Source organism: Anoplophora glabripennis, unplaced genomic scaffold (genome assembly GCF_000390285.2).
Source record: "Anoplophora glabripennis isolate ALB-LARVAE unplaced genomic scaffold, Agla_2.0 scaffold479, whole genome shotgun sequence".
Taxonomy (NCBI): domain Eukaryota; kingdom Metazoa; phylum Arthropoda; class Insecta; order Coleoptera; family Cerambycidae; genus Anoplophora; species Anoplophora glabripennis.
In genome coordinates, this window is record NW_019416863.1 from 297489 (window position 1) to 304059 (window position 6571).

At 31.4% G+C, this 6571-nt stretch overlaps 1 protein-coding gene across 1 annotated transcript in view; it reads right to left on the minus strand.

Annotated features, from left to right (window-relative positions):
* LOC108912120 (5-formyltetrahydrofolate cyclo-ligase) overlaps positions 1–1718 on the minus strand; it is a 9757-nt gene extending 8039 nt beyond the window's left edge. Inside the window, exon 1 of the mRNA XM_018717286.1 lies at positions 1642–1718. The gene's annotated coding sequence lies outside the window, so the exon portion shown is untranslated. The remainder of the gene's footprint in view (positions 1–1641) is intronic.
* Positions 1719–6571: the final 4853 nt, after the last annotated feature.

The following is a 6571-nucleotide window of genomic DNA, read 5'->3' on the forward strand; positions in this document are numbered from 1 at the left end:
TTTTTTTTTAGAATGAAACAGGCTATCGGAAATAAATTTTTAAATGGTAAAAAAATAATAAGACAAAAAATTACGTTGGAAATAAATTTTAGGGGTTGCGTTTTCCACCCCTTACAACCATGGGGTAAACCAAATAAATTACTGGCTAAGTGTCTTTTTGGTAGTAGAAAATGTCAGGTTAATTTCAATATTGTAACTTGTTTAGTCCTTGTGAAAAAAATTGTTAAACAAATTTTATGTACCCCCTTTAAGGGGCTGTATCTTAACAAGGGATGATCCAATGAAGTTTCTTTATATGAAAGATCCTATCTTTTTTTCGATGAGGAAGCACCCCCTTAAATGTTTTACACTTATTTAATTACACCCTGTATTTAAGGTGCATTCCAAATAGAACAAGACTTTTTAAAAGTAAGAACAACAAATAGTTTTTTTGGCAAAACCATTTTATTTTATTCAAAATAGTCCCTTTCCAAATTGCGCGTAACAAAACCTGCACGCATTTTTCGGTAGCTCAAATAAAGCGATAATAAATGCGATAAATTGATGTTTCCGAGATGCTCAATTCCAATTCATGAATCTCAATGAAAATTTTGACTGATCTTTAATGAATTTACGCAGTTTTGATGGAATATGTGGTAATCATGAATTTCGGTTGGTCAACATGTTGCTCATCATTTATGTCCTCACGACCGTTTTTAAACCACCTACCAATCATCAACTCTAGCACATCATCATAGACGTGGTTGGCAATTCAAACGCTTCGGTAAAATTTAAAATTTAAAATTCATCTCTGATTGTCATTTCTCATTTCTGTGGTGTGTTTTATGTTTTTATGTTATTTGATTTCAAGAAATGATTTAGCAAAATATTACATTTCATTATAATTAAAGTCATCTTTAACAATTTACGATATATAGCCTCCCATTAAACAGTCACGGTATAATGGCGATTATCTTTGCTTCTGCTCGGGAAACCTATGAAAATTACTTGCTTAGGCTACTGTAGATACATATGTTAATAAATTAGCTATTTCTATCTGTTTTTTTTTTATTCTTAATACCCCCTACAAGCCAAAATAGTATTCTATCTATTACACTTAATATTGATAATATTAAGATTATCCGTAGAATATAAAAATTAATTAAATAAAAAATTCATACCAAACAAGCGACTTATTTATTTTTATATTATCTTTCCCGTCGGTAAAAAACAGAAAATAGAATTAAATGGTTTAAATTAAATATAAGGTAATTATTGATTATATTGGAGCGGCTATTTTGAAATAGTTAGAATTCAGAGTTATGCCAGCGCCCTCTCTCGACAAATCTACTCATTAAACCGCGTTACTGCTTTCGTCCACGAGTTAGCAAGCACTAAACATTTCAACAACAGATGACGCTACAGCACCAGTTCAATGCTCTATGAAAATCTTAATACGATACACGAAAACATTAATTTTTTTGATATCATTTTAATTAATGGTTTTCTTAATATCTTAGTGTTAAAAATCTGTCACAATATAATATTTTCTTTTCTTCATACTCATTTGAGTCTCTTACAATCAATATAATAACTTACTAGGAATTCACGGAAAACATAATATCCTTCGTTTACTTATGGTGGTCAAATAGTAACACTAACCTGTTTCCAATGGGTCACAGCTGTCGCCCTTCTATCATTGACTGCTTTCCGACGTGTTTTGGAGGGAAAAACTGCTAAATCTAAATAGATATCTACTCAACCATGTGCTTGCAAGCAGGGTTGCCAACATTATGTCATAGTTGTACTGAAACCGAATTATATTAGCTAGCCATCTAAACTAACTAGTGATACCTAGTATCAAATTTTTAAAATTGCCATTCGTTTGTGTTAATTTTCATTCACGGCCATTTAACCGCCAATAAGTATATTTATTCTAATTTGTATATTTACTTTTCATACATTTACAATGTGCTAATATTTCTTAATATTGGAAATGTAGGTACTAGGCACATTATTTAAAATTTGCCTGGTAGCGGATATTTGTGAGGAGTATATTTTAATTTAATATTTTTTAAACATTATTAAGTGGTGTAATATAAATAAATATGAATATGCAGGTAATTTCTTCCTTTAACTTTGCGAAAAGCATCAAGGAACGATTCCTTGAGATGATCCCTTGGGTCAAAAGTTTTTTTTCCATTACAGATTTTCTTTTTCAGTAAAAAAATGTAACGGAAAAACCATTAAGAATGCAATGCAATTTTTAAACCCTTTAGAGGGATAATTAAAAATATCGATTTAGAAAAGCCTTTAATAAGAAAAAGTAGCATATCAAATTGCATTCTTCTACAGGGTATTAGGAGTTTGACTGCCTTAATTTTAACAGACGATAGAATACATTAAAATAAACAAAAAAACCGTATATGACATGGGTCCTAAACTTCTATTAAGCTGTCCAGAGTTACGCAATTCAGTTGGTATCTGGAATTAGACCGTGTCTGAGTGTTCTTTGCGCACCACTATTTCCTTTTCTTTAGGTGATTTCCAGCGAGTGCACGAAAATTGGATTCGAAGGTGTCGTGCGTGAATCGAAAATGGTGATGGACATTTTGAACATATGATGTAGTTTGTATTGTACTTGTGCGTTTAAAAATTACTGAATTATGCTTTTTGGTAAGTACCTAAATTATTCTTAATACGTATGATTATTTGGATCACGTGAATCTTTGGGTACCTATCTTAATTTCAAATTCATAATTTAATTAAAAGTTAAGTTCCTGTTTTGAGAGACTCATAATTACTAAAATTCGAACGAAGATTTAAGCACAATACTATCTTCGTACAACAAAATCGATACATTTTTTTTATTTATTTAAAAACTCAAAACAATTATCTTGAAATTTATTAAATGTTTCACAATAATAGTTGTTTACATTTTTTCCGTAGGACAAGTTTGCCGCGTGCACACGTGGTATGCACCAGCTGTGTGGCGTTAGGTTAAGCGCTGTTGTCACGTTGTGATGAAACTCCCCAATATTAATACTCGCTGTATTTTAAAAACTGTTAATCTTACGCCCATGTAATATATAACTTTTTTGTTCATTTATGATTACTATATTTCATGCTGAAGTAATGGCAGTCAAACTTCTTACACCCTGTCTGTCTTTTGCCAACTGTGAGAAATAAAACAAAATATCCCCGTTAACAGTTTTTGGAAATAAGTTTACATTATATAGCAGACCCCTCCATACATTTTGGCAAGGAGTCGCTCCTTAAAGTTTTGCGCAATGTTAAATAAATCTCTATCTCACAAGGCTTGTAATGGGTCTGCCATTAAGGATGTCCGGATTTAAAATGTAAAGAAAACACACAATTGAAGAGATAAATTTAAAATTTCTTTTTTATTTGAAAGGTAACATATTGCCATTACATATGAAAAATAATGTCATTCAGATGACCTCCACGGCTGCGCTGGACGTACCATAATCGTTTGGTCCAATTTATCATCACTTTTTCACATAAATTGGCTCTATTTCACCAATTACTCGACCAATATTGGCTATTAAGAGTCCAATTGTTGCTGGCTTATCGCTGTACACTTGTGACTTAACAAAACCCAACAAAAAAAAAAAGTCAGAAGGCGTTAAATCGCACGATCTAGGTGGATAATTGATAGGGCCATTTCTGGAGATTATTTCTTCACCAAAGTGATTTTTCAATAAATTCATTGTTTCAGTGGCAGTATGGCACGTGGCACCATCCTGCTGGAAAAAATAATCACTTAAATCGTTTTCTTCAAGCTTAGGAAACACATAATCCGTTAACATAGTCGGATAACGTTCACCATTCACTGTAATATGCTGTCCTTGTTCATTCTGGAAGAAGTAAGACCAAATAACGTCACCAGCATAAATAACGCACCACACAGTCATTTTTTCAGGATGTAAAGGTTTTTCAACAACGGCATGAGGATTTTGCATTGCTCCATATTCTGCAATTTTGTTTATTCACAAAATCATTCAACCAGAAATGCGCTTCATCAGTAAAGATGATTTTTAGATAAAAGAAGGGATCTTCTGTTAACTCTTCTAATGCCCAAGCAGCGAAAGCACGACGTAATGCATGATCAGCAGGCTTTAATTCCTGCGTTAATTGAATTTTATATGCATGTAAACCCAAATATTTCGTAAAATTTTCCAGGTAGTGGTTTGAGAAGTGTTTAATGCTTGAGAGCGACGTGAAATGGACATCTCACTATCCTATCTTACACTTCGCTGTATTGCCTCAATATTTTCTTGTGTTCTTGTATATTTTGCAAGTACTGGTACAGCAACATCGTGCAAAGAAAAGTTGTTTCAAATTTGGTTAAAAGACGACAAATGTACCGTTCATTATGTTTAGTGCGACGACCATATTTTTTTCGGAGTTGACGTAAAGTTTTCACAACACAACATTGATTTTGATAATAAAATTTAATAATTTCCAACCGTTGTTCGAGTGTATACTTTTCCATGATGAAATGGCAATATGTACTGCATATGTTTCACAAATAACATGTCAAATAATATTACGCAGTGTTGCCATAAGAATACATTGAAATCCGGACATCCCTATTGGAAAACCCATTACTAGTAATTATTAGTAGCTGTTGAATCCTATATTCAGTATCAGCCTGAATTATTTTGTAGTTTATTTAAATTTCACTGGTAAAATAATTGTTTTATTTATTAATTCATGGAGCAAATCTAAATCTTAAATCTACGATTGAAACTATATTTTTATTTTCAACAAATTTTTTGACAGTTTCCGGCACTTTATATATCTTACGATGATTTCCAATTATGTTTTTAAAACACAAATTTTAAATTCTTGACCACTAATTTGTCCGAGGAAAACGTTGAAAATAATTTTAATTTAATAATATTCAAAATGCCTACTTATGTACGGGGTGGTTGATTTTCTATAGATTTATAGGGTACAACCAAAACGGTGAGAGATACAAAAAATCNATATACAAATATTTCAAAAAATCATAGTCGTAGAAATTACTTTCATCAAAAGGGAGTAACTCCCCCTTATCTACGGCTATGACAACTGAAATGATATGTCTTATTTTGAGTCGACAAATCTACCCTCAAAGTGAAGTACCACTATTTCCGAACACCCAGTATGTTAATATTCCCAAATATATATTAGTAGAGGTGTTTCAAAATCTTATGAGCTATATCGTCCGTCGCCTATATTATTCTACGTCCTAAAAACATTACATCTATTATTCACAGTCTATCTCGAGCTCTCGTAGAGTAAACAAGCCTTTGATCTTATTACAAATATCATAATAAAATTCATTATTATTTTAATTTAAGCAATAAAAATATATATAACGAACGTTCGCCAGTTGATTTTATGATGCCCGAGCGCCTTTGTTCATTTCTGGTTGTAATGAGGCACGTGGTCTAATTCTGAGTCAATGTTTTCACAACGTGCTTATTAGAAGAATTATGCGGATACGCCACGCCTTTCGCGAATTTCGCGGCTCATGAGATTTTGAAACTACTCTACTTTCTTCATATTAAATTAAAATATGCTTCGGAATCATACAATTTTTACCACTTCTGTTAAGTTATCACTGAATAAAAACATGTTTCCGTTATCTCTTAGATATAATAAAATTTGGAAAATGTAAATATGTACTTGAATATTTCTACATGACTCATGTCTGGACGTCCCCAACATATTTCGAGTAGTTATCTTTTGTATTTTAAATACCTATTTTAAATACGTATTTTAAATACCTACATAATTTTTTTTTTTTTTGAATAATGAAACGCACATCAAAAAAGTATCTTATTCGAAGCTCTTGATAAGAATTCTCTGTAACGAAAAAATAAAACTGTTTATTTCCAGTTATGTATGTAAAGTGCACAATAAGATAACTTACATATTAATATGTATTTTTAAATTCAATACATAAAACATTTTAAGTGCTAAGAATTTCCTAGATTTCCTAGAATTTATTTATCTAATATACAGGGTGTAACTAAATAAGTGTAAAACATTTAAGGGGGTGAAAAAAAGATAGGATCTTTCATATAAAGAAACTTCATTGGAGCATCCCTTGTTAAGATACAGCCCCTTAAAGGGGGTACATAAAATTTGTTTAACAATTTTTTTCACAAGCACTAAACAAGTTACAATATTGAAATTAACCTGACATTTTCTACTACCAAAAAGACACTTAGCCAGTAATTTATTTGGTTTACCCCATGGTTGTAAGGGGTGGAAAACGCAACCCCTAAAATTTATTTCCAACGTAACTTTTTGTCTTATTATTTTTTTACCATTTAAAAAATTATTTCCGATAGCCTGTTTCATTCTAAAAAAAAATGTCTCTTGAATTTTTTGCCCAAATTAAACCAGTTCGCAGTAAAAAATTATTTTACGAACAACTACAGAGATACATCGTCATAAATGCGGACTGGATTTACTGTTATTTTGTAGTTACTACCTGCATTAAATGATTAAAGGGGAATAATCAAAACTAATTTATTAATAACAAAACATACAACATGTAGAAATCATAGTAAAT